The sequence below is a fragment of the Apis mellifera genome, linkage group LG12 (assembly GCF_003254395.2).
Source record: "Apis mellifera strain DH4 linkage group LG12, Amel_HAv3.1, whole genome shotgun sequence".
Lineage (NCBI taxonomy): Eukaryota > Metazoa > Arthropoda > Insecta > Hymenoptera > Apidae > Apis > Apis mellifera.
In genome coordinates, this window is record NC_037649.1 from 3,526,943 (window position 1) to 3,549,000 (window position 22,058).

The 22,058-nt window shown below is 23.4% G+C and overlaps 1 long non-coding RNA gene across 5 annotated transcripts in view; it reads left to right on the forward strand.

The window, feature by feature from the left end:
- The first annotated feature begins 2,948 nt into the window (after window positions 1-2,948).
- The window catches only part of LOC100578102, a 314,713-nt gene continuing 295,603 nt past the window's right edge, over window positions 2,949-22,058 (forward strand). For 3 of the 5 annotated variants that reach the window (XR_001705214.2, XR_001705212.2, XR_001705215.2), the window contains exon 1: window positions 2,949-3,550. This is a non-coding gene — a long non-coding RNA (ankyrin repeat domain 50). The remainder of the gene's footprint in view (window positions 3,551-22,058) is intronic. The other 2 variants (XR_001705211.2, XR_001705213.2) reach the window with 1 other exon arrangement.

Sequence of the window (22,058 nt, forward strand, 5' to 3'; positions counted from 1 at the left end):
ACTATATAATATGGACTATGCAATTTTATCATGGAATATTTAATGTTCCAATAATTTATTATTATTATAAAAATTTATTATTAAAATCAATTGTGAAGATTAATAAAATAAAATAATTAATAAATAAAATAAAATAAATTGATCCTTTTATTCTTTTTACGATAACAGATTTCTTCTTTGAAGGTACTTAAAAGATTATGTAAATAAGTCTTTATTAACAATTAAGCAATTGTATAATAATCATTAAGAAATTTATTAATAAAGAAATAATCGTAAATTAACAATCATTAATAAAGAATGTAAGGAACATATGAAAATGTCATAAAAAATATTGTTGAAAAAATATATATTAACATTTATAAAATTGTTAGCATCTATAAAAGATGGTTATTTGATCAATATAATTGAAAAAAATTGAATAAACTATTGATAAAAAAATTATTATTTAAATTTATTAAAATTATATATTTATTTCAAATTATAAAATTTTATTTTAAAATAAAATTGTAACATTTTTTTTATGATATCGTGTATTAATCTTCTGACTATAGATTATGTGGAAACAGTATCATTTATTTAAATATTGAAATATTGTTATTTCCATTATCTACATACAATTTAGGATTATTTACTTTTTCTGACATAACCATAAAAGAATAATTATTCAGAATTTTTACAATGAAATATAATAACATAAATATGGATATTTAAAAAAGTACATGAATATAAACTTAAAAATACTATATACAGTTTGAATTTTAGCTTATCTCAGAATGATGATCTGAAAACTTCTGCATAATTTAAGAAGGGAATATCATATGATAATAGAAACAATAAACAAGATTACAGAAAGAAGACCCAAAAAAACTCAGAGAATATGACTAATCTACAGCATGCTAGAGATAAAAATATCCACAATAATAAACAACAGTATAATCAACAGTATAATAGTTGAAAATAGTAAAAAGAATAAGATTATAAGATTATAAGAGAGGGAAAACCAAATGTGGTTCTTAATGAAATATAATGAGAAGTAAACAAAATAAAAAATAAAGAAATAGATTAATTGGAATGAATATTGATTCAAAGGATAATTGAAACTTTCAATATTAATTAAGATAGCGTTTAATAACTTTATTGAATTATAAATAAAAGATGGAAAAAATGTAAGAGAAATAGAAATCTAAACATAAGAACATAAGGGAAAACAAAAATGAACAAATAAAATAAGATAAAAAAATAAAATGAAGAAGAAAGATTAATCAAAAATATTAGAAAAGGATTAAAATAAACTTTATAAATGAAAAAATAAATTAATCAAACATTAACGAGAGAATTTTGTTCAATGGCTGACATTCCATAATCGCGAAGATCCGAGATCAGCAACAGAGCGAGGCCTGTCCTTAGTTATCGCCAGGCTTACTGTCGAACTGGTTTCACGCAGTTTCAGGCAGCATAATTATAGCACCACATCCCAGGTGGTCTTAATAAATGAATACCGTAATAAATGACCGCATGTGTCTCGCCTAGCAAAAAGAAAACAGTCTGGTATCGAAGGTCTTTTTCTTTTTTTTTTTTTTCAAGTGTTCTTTAAAAAAGAATGAAACATTCGATAATTGCACAATATCATTTTTATACCCCAGCTAAAGAAACTTAGTGCTATACTATCGCTTATGCGAGCCGGATTAAGCGTCCGCTTTATGCGACCGCACAGGATTTACTGTTAAACGATCGCTATATTTCCTGCCGCGTAAAGATTCACTTTTTATCCCTGTGCTCCTACGATCGCATTGCGGCTTCCGGTAGAACGTGCCTCGAATACATTATTGCGAATGGAGAACGATTAATTCGATACGATGCGACGCTAGATCTGTGCTGTATTCTTTTAATAAATGTAGAATTATAATATAGATATAGTAGAAGTAGCAATTGTTTTTGCAAAAGTATCTAAAAATAAATAAATAAAAAAGAAAATTATTCATTCTTTTTTTTTATATATATACATATATACATAATAATAATACATAATAATAAATATATGTAGATAAATATAGATAATAGCGATAATAATAGGTAAAAAATCGTAAAATGAATTTTGTAATTTTGTAAGAAAAAAGATAAAAGTTAAAACAAATAAAATCAAATAAATAATTTAATAATTACACCAGCTTGACCTTTAAAAATATATTTCAATTACAATTATTCAAAACTGCCAGTGAAAAGTTGCAAGGTCAACTTTTGCAGCTTTTTCCGGATAGCCTACATTTGCATATCTCGTTGGCCTCGTGAGGGTGAATCCTTGACGCAGTTTGCGTCACTACCATTGGATTTGTCGCGACAGACTTCATCGGCTAATCCTCGGTCAGACTTTACCCTCGTTCATCCCGAAAAGCACGCGCTACGATTCCAATGTTTTCGAAGGGTTTGCCACTATGTTTATCTGTTTATCCCGGGAAAACTCGAAAAAGCCAAATGGTTAAAACACGCGTTTGGTACTGTGAACATAACGACCTAGTTTATGTTTCGAATTCACCCGCGAGAAAGAAAAGAACAGTTTAACACGAATTGTGTAAGTAAAAGCGAGACAAAGAAAAAAGAAAGGAACAGCGTAGGGGAAACGTTGCAAACAAGGACATCGTGGAGGATCAGGGTTGAGAGAGATAGAAGGATAGAGAAACAGAGAAAGGATATAAAAGGAACGAGGATAAAATAGTAGTAAGAGAAGGAAGGAAAAGGTTTGAAGCAGAACACTCGTAGGACAGCTGAGACCTGGGATATAGGTAGGAGAGGGTCGAATGGGAAGCTGGTGGTAGAGAGGGTGGCGTGGTAGAGAAAAATCCAGCATGGTTAGAGAAGTAGAGAAGGAAAGAGCAGCGAGAGTAGTGGGGATAGATTGCTGGAAGTAGCGGGGGGATCGGTGGTGGGGGCAATAAACACGCCGGCGCCTCAGTATCGTCGTGTTCATCGAAGGAGTCGGTTTGTGACGAGTTTGGTATTTCTTGAACGGAACAAAAGTTTGAAACAACTCAATTTATGAGGAAAATTCGATTCAATTCGTGAGAAAATTGATCGTGTATAATTTGTTTTCATCGTTGTATTTATAAAAATTTATTTGTAACATAATGATAGTACCGCGTTCCTTCAACGACGAGGGCTAGCCTTGCCCTTGAAACGGCAGCCGGAGTTTCGAGTGGCCGATACAGCGTAACGCGCACGACGACGTTCCAACCAGCTGTGCTCCGGAATCGCGAATCGCGTGTGTGTTGTGTTCGACGTTTTTTCTTGTTTATCTTTTCTACGTGCGAGTTTCTCATCTTCTTGTCTCATATTCGTTCATGTTACCGTGATTCATGACAAAAGAAGACAGTCGTTGCCGGTTTTTTTTTTACGTATTGCTTTTGTTGGTCTTGTTTAGTGTTTATTGGTGAGAATCTACCGGGACGATAGGAACAAAGGGACGGAGCTAACAGTTGTGAAAGGGCAACAGAGACAGATAGAGTGAGAGAGAGATATCGTGGTGTATCGATCGAAAGTGGAGCTCGCAGTTGACGTAAGTCGATGAATTTTGTCTTTTGCGAGTATGATCCAAATGACAATGATATATGTGTATTTATATATGTATGTTAAATATATTATCATGTATATGCAATAACATATTTTATAAACGCATCGAATCTCTTCAGAATAGTGTTATATTTTACGTAAGTCACGTAGAATTCTACGCGCGCAGTGAACTGGTTTTTTTTTTCTCTCTTGTCTTGCCGCGTTTCAAGAGCTTGAAATAGTCTGACGCCAAAGAAGTTCACTGCCTCCATTCGATTGTGTCATTGAGATTAGATGATGTGATTCTTCGATGAAGAGACGCGTTCGATTGTCTCATTCCGACATGTTTTTGTATACTTATGTGAATATACAAATTTTTTTACGTTAGTTTTTTTATAACGCTTCCGCTATTAATTCTGTTTTCTCACGTGATATTATGTATTTTTCGTTTTTTTATTATTCTTTTGCTTCGATTTCCTCTTCATTTTTCTCGTTATTAATCTCAAATAATATTGCAAGTTTCATTATAAGTTTTGAATAATTTCTGTTTGAAAATATTAAAAGAACAAAATTGCAAAAAGAAATTTCAAAAAAAGAAATCTTCGTTCTAGATACTGTACGAAATGCGCACGTTTTCCCACGACCAGATGGTCTATTCACATAACAGTCCATTCAACTTCTTCACAAACGGTTACCATGTTCTGTGAGCTTCCATTAAACTTTCGAAAATTTTCCAAAAGTTTACCCCCTTAGTGGAGGCTTTAATAACTCTGCAGGAAATAATGCCTTTTCATTCGGATCTTTGTATCGCAAAAATTTTTAATGTTTAATTTTAATTTTATGCAAAAAAATTATCAATTATTATTAATTATAATTATTAATTATAATTATAGAAATTCGCAGAAAAATAGGATTGCAATGCAGACAATTTATATCAATTTCTTAAGAATGTTGATAACATAAATTCGAAGAAGAGGTTATGACTTTGTTTACGCGAAGTACATGATCGATAATAATTTGAAAATAAAATGTGAAAAGAAGTCGCTCAATCAAGAAAGGTCGTTAATCTCTCATTTAATATAATCATTCAATTTAATACGATGTTGAATTATAACACGAATTTATAGTCAAATAATTAGTCGTTTATTGTACGATTAGGTGCGTTTTCCATTTTTATTTGATTTATTATTTTTATCTTAAACATTATTACCAATGGATATTTTTTACAAATGTATTTATATGTTCGAAGAAATATCCAAGTATATATATTTATGATAGCGAAAATTATTGATCTTAATATCGATTAAGCGCGATTGGAACGTGAAGTATTTTACTTAACATTTTTTTCCCTTATACATTATAATCAATATTTTTACAATGAAATTGTTACTTGAATAAAAAAAAAATTTTAAGAATAATTTTCATTATTACATATATATACATTCGTATATAATCTTAATTTATATGGCGTATCATAGCAATATAATGTAGTTTATACAATAGTTACAATTATACAGTAGAGGATGGATTATTGTTTTATGTGCATTCTGGTGCATATTAAAATATATGTTTAAATTTATTACAAACTCTTGGAGAAATTAATTATTCCTATGTGATTATCGATAAATTGCATCCAGAAATTGTAGATGATCATCAATGGAAGTCGATTTATCATGTGAGTTTAATCGAATTGTACTATTGAAATATTACGTATATTAAATTAGTACTTTAAAATATCTTTCTATTTTTATATATTTTCTTTTTTAATTTTTTGCTTGATATTTAATATCTATATTTTATTTTTATATAAAATTGAATTGACTTATGAGTTGACGTCGTTATGTCTTATGTAAGATATTCTTCATTGGTATGCATTTAAATGACAAATCGATGAATATTGATTATTCTATACTATTATCTAAGAGTTAACTATAATTGTAATGCAAATTAAAACGATGTAATATTAACAAATAAATTAACCGTTTCTAAGTATGGTACAGTGTAAATTAAGATTTACCGTATGCTATTTTCATTAATTAATCATTAAATACAATCATTCCGTTGATTATTTTCATATAAATACTAGATAATGATGGAGTATAATAATATACGCGAAGAGGTGTGCAATTATGGTTTACTAACTTTAATTAGTTAGCAGAGTACATTTACTCGATTTTAGCTAAAATTATTTTTTCACGTAACTCTTCCTCGATAATTGTTTACGATATATTTAAAAAATAAATAAAAATAAATGCCTATTTTTTTCACAATTATTAAATCATTTATATAAAATGCAATAAAAAAAATTTATAAAATTTGTTTATATGAACTATAAATAACGATTTAAAAAATATTTTTTTTTATAATGAACTCGAGATTTTGAATTTATTTAATGAAATCATTTTTATTATATAACATCTGACATACTGATACTGAAAAGATAAATATTATGTACTATTTTTACTATTATAACAATATTATATGAATAAAAGTGTCATGTTTTTTTTTTGAATTTATCTCGATATCCTTTACAATATAATAGTTTTATTTAAAAAAAAATATCAAATTTTTTACGATCTTTTTTTATTATATTGTTGCAAAGTTATTGTTAATAAGTACTCTTATGACACAATTTTCAAATTTTTAAAAAAAATTAATTTTTGAATATTGAAAAGTTTTTAATTTTAAAACTTTTTAAAACTTTTAATATACAAATATACAATATTTATTATAGAAATATATAAGTATTATATACTATATTATATATATATATATTTATAGTTCTTAAATAGAAATTTCTAAAAGATTAATTTCCAAATTTTTGTGCAATTTTATCTTCAATTTTCCGTTTTCTTATTAATCGCATTTCTCCAATTTTCATTAATTTTATTAAATTTATAAATTCTAATTATATTTTTAATTTGTATCTTTTTTTTATATAAATAATTGTATAAACATTTTCAGGATTACAAAATTCTTCTTCAAATATTTTTCCAATAGATTTTGAATCATTCCTGTGTCAGAAAATATTCAGAGACAGTTTCTTTAGATTTCAAATCTTCAAAAAGCTTATCGCTTATCGCTTTTAAAAACAAAGTCTTCTTCGAAAACGAAGATTTTTTTTTTAGATTGCTGTTGGAAAAATATCGTGAATAGTGCTTATTTTGATTAAATTAAAAATAATTTTCAAAAATCAAATATGAACTTTTTATAAAAATCTAATATTTTATATAAAATATATATTATATTATATTATATTATATAATATATATTATATTTATATATAAAATTATATATAAAATCCTATGACTTAATAACAATTTCTTTAATTAACTAATAAATCACTATTTCTGAATGAAAAATGAATATGAAAAATTGAGAGATCTATAACGAAAAAATAATATGTAAAACAAAAAAGACAGATGATTGGATACAATGATATAAATTATAATTGTACAAATAAATTATAATTGTACAAAATGATAATTATTAAAATTGTTAAAAATAATTAAGGCAGAAAATCAATATAAAATAATTTAATATATTATTATAACAAATATAAAAATAGATTTTTATTTTTCTATTTATTCCATAGTACTTTGTATTTATCTATACTTAAATTCGAATTCATGAAAATAAAATATAAAATAATCCTTGAACGACCGAAATTACAATGACAGAAATTACATGATAATGATATCAATTTCACATTCAATATCTTATTATTTTGCCATTGTATATAAGATATTTCTTGCAACTGAATTAACAATAAGCTATAACACTAATATACTAAGAAATTAAAAAAAAAAATTTAATTAAAAAAAATTAAATAGTTTCAAGTAATTCATTATTTAATATATATATAAAACATTAGGGAATACTTGACTTAAAAATTGATTGATTTTCAAGATTCTTTAACTTTTCATTTGAGTTATTTGAAAAGATATTTAAATGGATTCATACATAGATGTTTGCAGATTCTGTTCACTATATTCAAATACAGATTCAATATATTCTTCTTAAATTATTAGCCTTTCAACTTCTTTTTTGAATTTTTTTTAAAAAAACTATATTTTTATGAATTGATTTCTGATATTTTTCTAAAATTTTTCTAAAATTGATATAAAATTGACATATATTGATTGAAATATTTTTAATTCTACAGCATTTTAGTTAACTTTTTTATTGCAAAAAATAAATGTGGATAATAAATCTATTTTTTTTTAAATTTATAAATATGATATAAATATTTTGATTTTATATCAAAAGAGTGCTTAATGCTGGTATAATGAAATTGTCAGTAAGCATGATATACAAACATAATGTTTAAACGTATATATTGCTCAAATAAAATGTTAAAAAATTAAAATTAAATTAATCAATTTTTACTCAAATAATATTTTTATAAAAAGTGTTTCAAATATTTTTATAAAATATTTTTATAAAATGAAAAAAAGCATCGATTAATGTATGAAAAAATATACAATTCTTAAGAAAAAAAAATGTTGAATTTTAAATTTTTCAAATTTGCAAAACTCTTCCATTTTCAGAGAAGATTTAAATGTCAGATAATGCAGCATTTGAAACTATTTGATTTTTCTCTAAACGCCATAAAGAAGATTTTTAAAAATTGATAAGAAAATTGATAAGAAATTTTTGATAAGTTCATTTATATTGTTCATCAGTTATTCTGTTTTAAATATAAATAGTTGACAAGTTGCAATACATACTATCATATATAGGTAAAATTCAATATTATATTATATCAATATAAAATTTAATATGATATTAAAAATTTTTTTCGAATAATTTAAAAACTAAAGCTGATTACTAATTATAAAAAAAGCAAAAGAAAAAGTTATTCAAAATGATATTCTTCAAATTCACTATCAATAAAGAAGGAATTAATTAATTACAATTTTTATTATATTATTTTATATATTTTATATATAGTTTGTAATTAGTAATGAAAAACATTTATTTTTCTTTTTTAGAAACATCATATTTTTGAATAAAATAATATAAATAAAAAAACTTATGACAAGTTTCATATTTCTAGTCTTGATCTATTTGTCGGATTTAATCAAAGTAATATAAACGTATCGTTAATTAATCACTTGATAAAATGATTGGATATTAATGTAACCATAGAAATTACTACATATATTTTTACAATAATATCTGAGTGAAATACTATAGAATTTTACTACAGAAATATATTTTAGAAAAATAAAGCGCTATTGCATAGATTAAAAATCCTATTGAAAACAAAAAATCGAAATTAACGCTTAAATATTAAAAGGATTAATAATTTATCGAATATATACTATGTCTTAAGCAAAAAATTTCTATTTATTTCTATTTTTTCTCCGTTAATTATAGATGTAATTCTGTCATAAACAAATATGGCTCACCTCTTCTATAATTATTCTATCTATTCAAAATTACCATGTACAATATTGTCCATTTGCATTTTTATTTAAATGGATTTTTCCTCTGTTTGAATGCCGCGAAGGTATCTCAATTCTGAGAATTTTTTCGATTAATAAAAATCTTTGTTTTATTTCGGTGATAAAATGAAATATTTCACTCATTCTCACTCACTTATTCACTTTTGACACATTCGACAAGTGAATGAAAGTGAATGAAAGTGATGAAAAACAAGCTCGAGCAATTCCTAGATCTATATCTTCAGATGAATAAAAATTATAACGTGGATTTAAACCTGCGACACTTAATCAGACTGTGCTATCAAAATATTCATAGTAAAAGCTTACACGAGGACACATAGTATGTAATATATATGTAGAATATATGATAATAATAAGGGTGAACAAATTTGGAAAATTTTTTTATATTCAGAAAAGGGAATGTTAAGATGTCGTGTTCTTTTCTTTGGAAACACTCGAAGAAATTCTCAGTTTTCGCATATCGGGTTTTTAAAAAATGTAGCTTGCAAATGAAGTTTCGTCACTTGGATAGTTGGACTAAGCTCTTGGCTGTGTACCGGGACTGACCCATACCCCAAGGGATGTTGGCAGAGTTGTAACACAGGTAGTGACGTCATCGAGACAGCTGTTTTTCTCTTTACAAGTCAAGCTTACTCTTCTTTTCGTGTGTTTTTTCCTGCCGTTCTGAATCAGGTAAATGGCTGAAATGTTTTATTCGTTATCTTTGCAAGTGTTAGAATGGATGTTGAAGAATAAAAGTAAATTTTCTGAAAAATTTTTTTTTAAAGTTTAGCTTTTAACGGATTTAGACAGACAGATAAAAGATGATGTTGGATCACTTTTAATCCCTACATTTTTGTATTTGAAGTTATAAAATGAAGGAAATCATTAAATAGATTATATGTACCTGCAAAATATGCAAAATATATATTTGTGATTATTTGTAAATTTATATTTACAAATTACAATTGATCTATTACAATAGGCGGATTATTAATATGATCAATAGATATAAGTTTAAAATTATTAATTATAGGATATATATTATAATAATTATTACAATATATAAATATTGTAAGACGATATAAAATTAATATGATAGTAAATGAAGTGCTCTCAAAAAAGTTCAATTATTTATTATAAAATTTTACATAATATATATATATATATATATATATATATATATATTACATAATATATAATAATATATCATAATATATTACATAATATATATAATTTTTTTTTGTAAGTTTTTAAATATATTGTTATATATTAGGATAAAAAAAATATAAAGATAAAATTCTTTTTTTACTTATAATTTTTAATAGCGAATGAAAATTGTTTTTCTTATTAATATTTAAAGAATTAAAATCTAAATTTGATTGCAAACTAATTAAAAATTATTTTCCTTGATTTTTATAAATTTTTTTCAATAATTTATAACAATTTCTGTTTCTAAGAATTAAATTTTGAATGAAGAAATTTTTGAAGAAATTAGAGACTAAATTTTAATAGATCAAAGAAATTCTATTTTCTATACACTAAATCTAAAAAAGAATTAATGTGTTTCTAATTATTAAAAAATAATCATACAATTTTGATCATTTAATTCATTCTACTTTAAATGTATTTTAATTCATTTCATGAGAGTAATGCTATATTATAATTCTCAAATTAAAAAGTTATCGCAAAATTAGAAGGCAAATTAGTCGCACATGAATTTTTGATAATTTTTGATAATTTTTGAAGCAATTTGGGATAGATTTGGAATCAAAGAAACTATTTTCTATTCTAAATCTAAAAGAATTAATGCATTTTTCAATAAGAAAAAAAACATAAAAAATAATCATGCAATTTTAGTCATTTCATTTCATTCTATTTACTTAATAAATATTTATACTTAAATTTAATACTTTAATTTATATTTTTATCTTTAATTTTATCTTCAATGTATAATCCACAAATGCGATTGGATATTATAATTCTCAATAAAGTTAAAAAGTGATCGCAAGATAGAGTTCGTCGAGTTCGTGAAAGAAAATCAGAGGGCAAATTAGTTGGACACTTTCCACGAATTAACCAGCCTGCGGCTCGCGTGGAACGAGCAAGGATGTTCCGTGCAATTTCTCTCCGCGGACACAAGCTTGTCCAGGTGTTCCGATTCGCCCATGCAAATATATTCCCTTGCCTCCCTGCCATCCCCCTCTATTTATCTCGTTTACTCGGCTGCTTCTCTCCCAAAGGTGTTCCGAATTCGTCGTGGCATCGTGTAAATGGAAGGATCGCGTCGTCGTTTTCGAGGAACGCGCATCCTTGTGGAATTCTCACCAAGGTAATCTTTGGATCGAGTTCGTTCCATGGAGATTTGAGGGAACGTTGAAGAAGTTTCACATCGTTAACCCGATTACTTTTTCTTTTGGGCAGCTTTTTCTTTGTTACATGTGTATGTGTCTCTTGGTTGCAGTCGAGGAATACTAAATAGATATACAATATATATATAAATAGATATAAGAAACTCTTAAGATTTATGATTGTATATGTTAGAAACTACTATAGTTTGGAAATTTTATTAGGTATTCGAGTTATGATAGTTTATCAAAGTTATCAATCAATGGAATATTATTTTACAGAGAAATTTTTAATTTCCGAAAATTCTGATATTAATAAAAAGTAATGAAAATTCATGTATACGTAATGAGTAATACATGGATTAAATTTTTCTGGTGGAAATTATCTTTAAGAAAATAAAATTCATTATTAAGAATTATTATTCTTTTTAGAATGTAATATTTTATTCAATACTTACAAAATATGACAAAAGCGAAAAATTTATTTTTCTTTGCATCATTCTTGTGTAGGAAAAATAAAAATTTTAAATTTCTAAAAAGGATATAAAACTTTTTAACTTTATTTTAAAATATCAAAAAAATTCTATATTTTTTTTGTAAGCATATTTGAAATATTTTTTAATTAAAAATACTTAAATTATATTTTTTTCGAAAGTTATTAATTATTATGCTAGAGGGAATATAAAAATCTTTGAGATATTTAAACATTTTGAAGCACGAATCAAAAATTTTATTAGAAAATTATATTAAATTCAAATTTTTCATTGTTTCTAACTTAATAAAGTCTCAATAAATCTCAATTGATACTTTTATATATTATTTTATATTTCTTTTGTCACTAAACTTTTCAAATATATTCTACAAAGATGAATATGTTAATATATTATATAATCTCAATACTCATGTTTTATAATAATTATAAAAGTGTTTTTAGATTCAAAAGATCTAGTTTTATAGAGTAATTTTTGATTTTGATCTTGAGGCCCAAAAATTCTTTCTTTTATTTTTTTTAAATTTCAATTTAATGTATATTTTTATTATTAATAATTTACAATGTTTAAAATTTCCATAAATAATCATATACATATAGCATTTTATATAGAAAACTTGATTTGATTAAAAATTTATTTATTTATTTATTTGCATTTATTGAATTATTAACGCAAAAAATTGTTATTTATTTTTTAATAGTAAATAAGTTTCCAAACTGTGAATTTTTAATTTAGTATTTTAATATATCTTTATATCTTCTAATATGAAGAATCTTCTTATAACAAATATGCAATATGTATAGATAATAATATAATATACAAAGCTCAATAATATAAAGAATAAAGCGCAACAAATTATTTCTTTTTTTAAACTGTAAATGTTAATTTTTTTCCTAAATTAAACGATTCAAAAGATCTAGTTTTATAGAGTAATTTTTGATTCATCTTGAGGCCCAAAAATTCTTTCTTTTATTTTTTTTAAATAAGAATAATTTAATGAAATAATACATTGATTTGTCGTTATTGAAATAGCTGTCATTAAACCACCCTACTTTTTTATTATGTAAAGAACTATTTAAAATTTTTTTTATCTATTTTGCATAATTAAAAGATTATAATGAAAAATCTATATAAGATATGAAGAAAAATATTCTTCTTGCAATCTTGTAGCGTGTGCAATAATATATATGCAATTATTATACATGTTTGCAATTAAGTAATTAATGTTTTAAATAAAGTAATCTTTAAAGGAATATATAATTATTATATGTATAATAATTATTTAATACATAATACCTATCTAAAAATAATTAATTTATTGAAAAAAACGGAAGAAAAATTTTTTAAATCTTAAAATGAACTATCAAGAATTGTTGCTGAGATCATTTTTATTTAAAAAAAAAAAAATGTTCAATATTTGCGATAATTTCAAATAAAACACTTCATATATATATATATATATATATATATATATATATATATATATATATATATATAAGTAAAAATTTAAAATTTGAATAATTTTCTAATTTAAATGTTTTGATATTTTTAAAATTATGAATTACAATTATCATATCGTTAATAATACAATGCTCCCTTGCTAATTATGAAATAAGTGAGTTAGCAATTTATTTTTAATAATTTGTTAAATATTCTTATCATTTTCTTTTCTTCAAATAATTTGTTAAATATTCTTATCATTTTCTTTTCTTCAATCCCAGTTCTACATTTCCCATATGAATTCCAAGTAGAATATCTTGTATAATTGTTCATAAGCTTATATCGTAGCATGTAGTGATTCTTCGCTAAAAAATGAGGAAATGTAGGGTTGAGTGGATAAGACTCGAAGAAGGAATTGTGGAATGGTAACCTTCAAGGAGCGAATGCTCGAGCGGTGACGTGGCTGTTTTGACCTGTGGAAAAGGAATTTTCTGTAGCGGTTATATTTATTATTATTATTATTATTTTTTGTTTTTTGTTACTATAACCTGAAGCATAAAATCGGTTATTAATACTTCATAATATAATATAATACATCATGATTAATTTATTTTTATTCCGATTGTTGTATTTGTTACACATGATTGTTATTTTTATTTTTAAATTGATTTCTCGATTAAATTTGGATCTTTTTACAGAATTGAAGACCTTGCAGCAAAAAACAGATAAATATATTTTGTAACAATTTTGAAAGAAATTCAAAAATTGCTTGTAGAATTATCGTTTTAACTTAAAATTAAAAAAGAAAATATCAAATATAAAAAATATATTTTGCTGGCATTAATAATGACACAATTCAAAGTATATATTTTCGAGAGATTTTTTAAAATTTACATTTTTAAAAATACTATAAATATCTTATTAAATATTGTCATTATATATAATAAAAATAAATTTAAAATTTTTTAGACCACTATCAATGCGATATATTTTATATAATTATTTAGTATTTATTATTTATTAAGTATTTATTAAATTGACAAATTTTCGTTTCATTCAATTCACTTTTGTTCAATTTTTAGCAAATTTTTTTCAATTAAAAAAATTAAAAATAATTATTCTTTGATATTAAATAATAAAAAACATAATTTTTTTACTTATTATGAATTTTGAATTATTCTGAATTTATATTTTTATTAGAAAACAGTTTAAAATTTAAATCATTTGTTTTTTTATTTTGTATTTAATTTACACTATATAATATAATATAATATATATTTTTTTTTATATATATTTAATTTAATAATTTAATAAACCTGTTGAATTTGTTTTTAATTTCTTTAGTAAAGATTTTTAATTCAATTAATGTTATTAATAAAGTTTTTTTTACAAATCATAGTTACTTAAATTTATATATAAAATTATTGTAATTATATATATCATCAAATATATATTATTCATAAAAGTAATAATGATTTTCAACAAAGAACGAAAGTTGAAAAGTTATATTTCATTAAAAAGTAACGATATAAAACGATAAATAAAGAGAATGTTAATTTCTATTATCACATGTTTCGTTTTATTCATGTAAATTATTTGTAGTTTATTCTTTGTACGATCGCAAAAAAAAAAAAAAAATAGAAATTTATATAATAGAAAGTAACGATATTCATATTGTCATTCAGAAAATTTTTGCTACACACCGGTAAAAATGAAAAACTGTGGAATGTGCTACATTTTATTACCGTACAATTTCTCGTTAATTGCGTTGACTCAATATTTATTCGCGTTGAATAAATACAAGTTATCGTTTCCAATATTTTTGATAAACATGGCGACTACCATGTACCAGGATGAAATTCAAATGGTAAATGCAGTTGATAGATATATTTATATGAGATGAAACATATTTATGAAATAATAATAATAATAATAATACAGCGCAGACAGAAAGTATAAAAGTTTTATTAGAAGTATAGATAATTAAATTAAAATGATTAATATGTTTTATTAATATATATTGAAATTTTTATTAATATTTTATTTAATAATGTAACTTTCGTTTAACGTATCTATTTAATGTTTTGTTTACAGAATTGAAAATAGTTTAAGATAAAATTTTATAAAATGATATATTTTTATAATCAATAAATATTATTTTAAAATATTATTTATAATATTTTCATTTATCGTATAATATTTTCGATATCGTTCAATCGTGAGCAAATATTATTTACTTGGAAAAAATTGATTCAAAAATAGAAGATATATTTCAAAACAAAAATTAAAAATCTGATGTTTAGTTTAAATATGATATTGATTCGACTTATTATAAATACGTCTTATCATATATAGAGTATCTAGTATAGAGATATATATTACATAGAGTATATTAGATTAGAGGAGTTTTATATGAAAAAACAAATCAAACAAAGATATAAAGAAATAAAATTTTTTCATTTTTTTTGTTTTTAAGTACAAATAAAATAAGTTATTTTCATATTAGATATGAATGATTATTAATAATTATTAATAAGAAATAATTCTATGTGAAAATAAACAAAAAAATATGGAATTTTTTTCATATAAAAATTAGTTTTTGAGAAAACTGAATTTAAAAATTCAATTATATATATGTAATTTCATATTAAACTTCAATTTTTATAAAAAAAAAAATAACAAAATTTTATTCTACATTTTTTAACCATTTATTGAGAATTTACTCGTATCAAATTGGAAATTAACCAATATTACTTATATTTGCAAAATTTTTAAACTTGACAAACTTTTTTAAACTTTTTTTTAAACTTTAGTTCAAAATTGGAAATGAATTTCAATGAAAAAAATTTATTTCACATTTTTTTTTCATATAGGATATTCTAATATATCATAATGTAATTTTTATTAAAGTATTTATAGTAGTTATATAAAATATTAAAATTAAAAACAGCTTATTTGAAATATTTTTTTATATTTGAATGAATCTTTTTTCAATATATATTTGTATAAATCAATATTAAATATACTTCAAATTTTCTTTTTTTATGTAAATACTATTTCAAAGAAATTTTATAAATTTTATTTATAAAATTTTACGTCATACAAAGAGATAAAAATATTTATTTCTATTTATCTATTTCAAAAATCATATTTTCTTCATAATCTATTAAGAAATTAATATTTCTTAATCTATTAAGAAATATTAATTTTTACCTGACACGAATAAAAATTAAATTATTTGAAATTTGGATTAATACGAATTAATAATGTTATATAGTTCTCTTAGTTTATCTTTTTTGTTTTACACATTATATATATACACTATATATATACATTATATATATTTTACATTACATTACACGACAGTAAAAATTACGATCTTTCCTGTAAGGAAATTTGATTTGAAAGGTTCGTCGAGTGCATATGCACTCGACTATGGAACACGAAGCCCTGGGTCATCGATTTGCTTCGCATTTTACGCGCGATAGTATGCTGAACGTGCAATGTGAATTTCGCGAGAAGATCGTATTCGAAGTTTTATATTTTTCACACAGTGCATACGAACAATTTATTGTATTTGTTCATTATTGTACACGGTGTGCGGACAAAATTTGAGATCCATCAAATGTATTCTTCTTCTATCGTTGACTTTATATTGGATATTGATTTTACAATTTTCTCGATCGAATTTAATACTTTTTTTTTTTCATTTTCATTGATGTGTATCATTTTCATTAACATTCTTTTTTATCAAATATATCATTATTACTTCAATTTTAATTTTCTAAAATATTTGAGAGATTTTAATTAAAATTTTAAAAAATTTAATATAAATACTAAATATATAATATAATTAAATATAATTTATTATCCTCTTTTTCAAATTAGAAATTAAATATTTTATACCGATACATATTTTACTTCCGAGTTATCATACTATGTATCAGTTATTCTACTTTCATACCTCAATCTAAGCTCTTTCTCTTTTTTCTTTTCTTCTTTCTCCGTTTTATAAGATAATTTACTGCGATGTTTTTTTTTTAAAGATTGAATTTTACATATCTGCAAATATTTATTTTTCTTTTATATAGAATTATGCAATTAATTAGAGATAATAATCTACATAAATTATTTTTATTATAATTATTTTTTGCAAGATTAAAAAGATAATTTCCGTAAATACTTGATTACAAATTTGAGATTAAAGAATTTTAGAAATTATAATATATGTTAAAATTTTAATTTTTGAAAATAGAAAATAGAAATAGAAATATAGAAATTCTTTGAAAAAAAAAATCAATAGTAATACTAAGTTTTAAGAATTTTTCAAGAGTTTCAAAATCTCATAAATTTTCGATTTCAAGTTTCAAAAATTTAAAAATTAAATTTTGACGAAAATTTAGATTTAGATTTCGAGAAAAAATCAAAGATTCTTAAAAATTAAAAATTAAAAAATTTAAAGATTTTTTTGTAAAATATTTTTTTTATGATATTGAATACATTTACATTAACAAATTCCAAAATTTAATATAAAAAATTACAATGTTTTTTAAAAACAAACATAAAAAATTTTAACAATGATTTAACTCCATTATGAGTTGAAGAATTTTATGTGGGATAGATGAATTTTTATAGAAAAACAATATATATGAATTGTATAAATATATGTATTACTATATAAAAAATTAGTATGTGTATATTTATATTTTTTTATCAAAAATATAATTTCATATTTAATTTTTAACAGCACTTATTTTATAATTTAAATTTTTTGTTCTAATTATTTCTATGATTTTGATATTATATAAACATTCATATAATTTTCATAATCATAATATTTTATCTAATCATTTATTTTTTTTATGCATTATAATCTTTTTTGCTATTTATGTTGCAAATATGTCGCTATTTCTGCTTTCATTTAAATTAAAGTAGTAGTCCGACTAACCTCTTTTCATCTCATCCAACTATTCTATTTTTAAAAGTGAGATAGATCAACTTTAATTTAATTAATCTTTAGAGAACTAATACATATAATGACATAAATATGTAACAAAATATATATATATTTTTTATATAAATTCTTGTCAATATTCCATTATAATAATTTTCTCAAAAAAATAAATTTTGGTTTAAAAATTATTAGAAATGCTCTAAATTGATATATCATGAAGAAGAACTTAATATAATATATATCAAATATATTCTATATATATAATAAAATATATAAATATAATAAATATATTCTATAAATATATATTTTCAAATATATTCTTTCTCTATTGCTGATTTTTTATATTGGATATTGATTTTACAATTTTCTCGGTCGAATTTAATACGATTTTTTTTCTACTTTTTTTTTAGAAAAGATGAAACTGTAAATAAGAAGTTTTTTCATCCAAAGAAAAAAAAGAAAAACAAAATATTTAAATGAATTTTTATTTTTGAATACAACACGTATAACTAAAGTAAATAAATAATTGTAACATCAAGACGATATTTCAAGTGTTATTTAAATGATTCATTTATAGGGATCACCTTTCCTAAATTCATTTTATAAATAGAAAAATTATAGAAGATAAAACTCCCAAAATAATCATCCATCATATCTCAAACTTGAGAAAAACCAAATTGTTTCTAACTAAAAACCAAAAACCTCTGTCAAATAATCCCAAATTTTTTCTCGACTTGAATACCAATAGATCCATGACCAGGATCAGATATTGTGCCCGTCTCGTTTGCAGCAAAAAGTCAAGCTTCTTTTTTCTGTCAGAATGAAACCGGAAGAACGTGCAGACAATCGAACGTCGTAGACGATTCTTCGCCATTGGCGGCGAGCTCTCCCTTCAAATTTCGTCTCAGAGAAAACGACTCGTCTTTATAGCATAGACCGCTTTTTCACGTCGTTAACCCGAGGCCAACTACATCTAACTATACTGCATACGATATACAAACTGCTGCTTGCTTACATGAAGTTATTACTCGTGTACGGAGATTGGTTGCTGGCGACTCTTCGCTCACTTTCCCTTCCTTTTTATTCTTCCGATATTATAAAACGGAGATATGCTTTCTCGAGGCTTATTTCTGAGAAGTGTGCCTTGCACGATTGGCGGATGATCTTTTCTTCGTAATTTAATTTGTTTCACATCGCACTGAATTTTAAACGGCGAGGAACACACTGTACAAATGATTTATAACGTTGTTTTATGCGCGGAGAAAAATATCTGAGGTTCTATTAATGTAAAACGTTTAATTTTTAATTATATAAAATTAAAGTTTTCGCGTGTAAGTCGAAACATATTTTTTTTTTTTTGAATAAATTGCAAAGTTTCACAGATATTAATTTTTTAAGAATTTAGAAATTTACTTAATTGTAATTTATTTCATTAAATTTGCTTCGATATAATTTTTGCATAACTTAATTATAGCTTAATCATTTTCTAACCTCATTTCTTATTCTTGTTTTTAGTTTTAATAAAAATGTGAAAAAAAATTGCAATTTACTATAGTTTCTAATTTATCATACATGATTTTTAAGTTAAATATTTAAATCTTTTCGCAATAAAAATTTGGTGAAAAGTTTAAGAATGAAAATGAAAATGAAAATTAATGAAAATTTCGCTTAAAACTGACTGAAGGATTAATCAAAAAACATATAATTTTTTAATGAATAAAGCGAGTTATAGTTGCGAAATGTTAGAACTTTTATTTTAAAAGAATACATTTGAAAACCTCAGGAGAAATATTATAATGTAAATCAAATATTATAATGTAATATCAAATTCTAATTTTTCGAACAATTTGACAAAAATTTATTTCATTAACAATATTTTTTCGAAATGCAACATCGATATTTTTTATCGCTAATTCATATTAATATTAATAAATTTAAAAGATTAAAATAAATTTAAAAGATAGGGAATGTTAATACATTCATGGAACATCATTAGAGAATCGATTCTAAAGTTAGTTATTTCTAAAGTTCAGTTAATCAATTTTAGAGATACACTCAAAAAATTGATTTAAAAAAAACATAATATACATAAATATCAATTAAAGTTTATTTATTAAATTAAAAGTATATTATAAACAATTGAATTCTATTGAATTCTATTATATTTTATAATATAAGTATTACTATAATGATAAGATTTTATAAATTTTTTTAGTAAATTTTCATATATTATCTTATTTTAAAAATTCTGATTTTAATGAATATAATTATATGTGCAGCAATTTCTTTTTGAAAAAACTTCTTTGAATCCATTTCAAATTAATTTTCATAATTTTTTTATCTTTTAAATGTAATTTCATTTGGATAATATGATTAAATTTAAACATTTTATATTTTAAGTTTTGCTTTATTCCGTATCATTAGAAAATTACATTTAAAAAAGTAAAATAATGCTGAAAGGGATGAATAATAATAAAAAAACTCTAAAAAAAGAATTATTCAATACACAAAAAAAAAACTATATTATTATTCTTAGTACAATCGAATTTCTCATTTCTCATGAAAAAGCAAATCGAAGGAAAAGAATAAAATTTCCGTGAAATGTTTATTTTCAATTAAATCAAAATTAAAAATTTTTCAAATGCAAATACAAATGAAATTGACAAATTTTCGATTGAAAACGAATGAATTGAATTGATAAATTCATTTTCATTCCACTCTAAAAAAAAAATATACAATAAAATTTTATATATATAATTTTATATATACAATAAAATATACAATAAAATCATTTAAATTCTTATTTTTTGAGAAAATCGAGATTAAAGATACATAGTCAAGGAATCGTAATTGGCAAATTCCTATCAATAATTCATATCTAATTTCAAAATTAATCAATTTCAATTGTACTAACAAATTTTTCAAATTTGATTTACTTGAAAAATCAATTTCAATGAAACAAATTTATTCCTATAAGAAATCATTCCTTAATCTCGTTGTATCACAAATAACGGGATACTCTGCATTATAAAAAAAAACAGTTTCGATAGAAAAACGGTGCAAAAATTACGACGACATCCATCCACGCAACACGGTTTAATAAATTTACAATTAGATTGCTTTCATATAGCACGAATGTTTCCATTATAATTCTCTTGTTGACATTCCTCTGATTTGTATCAGTCATAGCTTTCGCTTAACATGATTTCGATACAACAATCAAATTAATCACGTTGCAACGATTAATCGTATTTACAATGTTTCGGATAAAATATAAAATAGAATTATTATTTGTTTTCATAACATAACTAATCGGTTAAACTTGCAGTAAACTGTATGAATATCTAAATAATTCGACATAATCATTATTACAAATAATTAAATAATATTAAAAAGTTTCTATTCACATTCATATCTTATTTCGAATTCGCGAATCCAATCAACCAAAATCGAAATCTGAATCATAGCAGCTCTCAGAGCTGCTAACGAAACATTTCCCTCCTCCCCTTTCCCCCAATCATCCATATTGAATATATAATTCATGTAACCAATATAATTTTGTTGAACCGAGTATTATTCATCGTTAATAACAAGCGACATCCATTTACGTTTTTGAAGAAATCATGAGAGGGGGGAGGGGATATTATTTCGTCGGAACAATCAACAGTGCGAATAACGCACGGTATTAATGAATAAATCGATGGAAAGGAAGGGGTTAACAAATCGTGAAAAACAGAGGGCGAAACGTGGCTACATTTCATCGGTGGGAATTCGATGGCGCGTGAATCGAAAATCGCGAGAGAAGCAAGCAACGAGGGCCATTCCCGTCCCG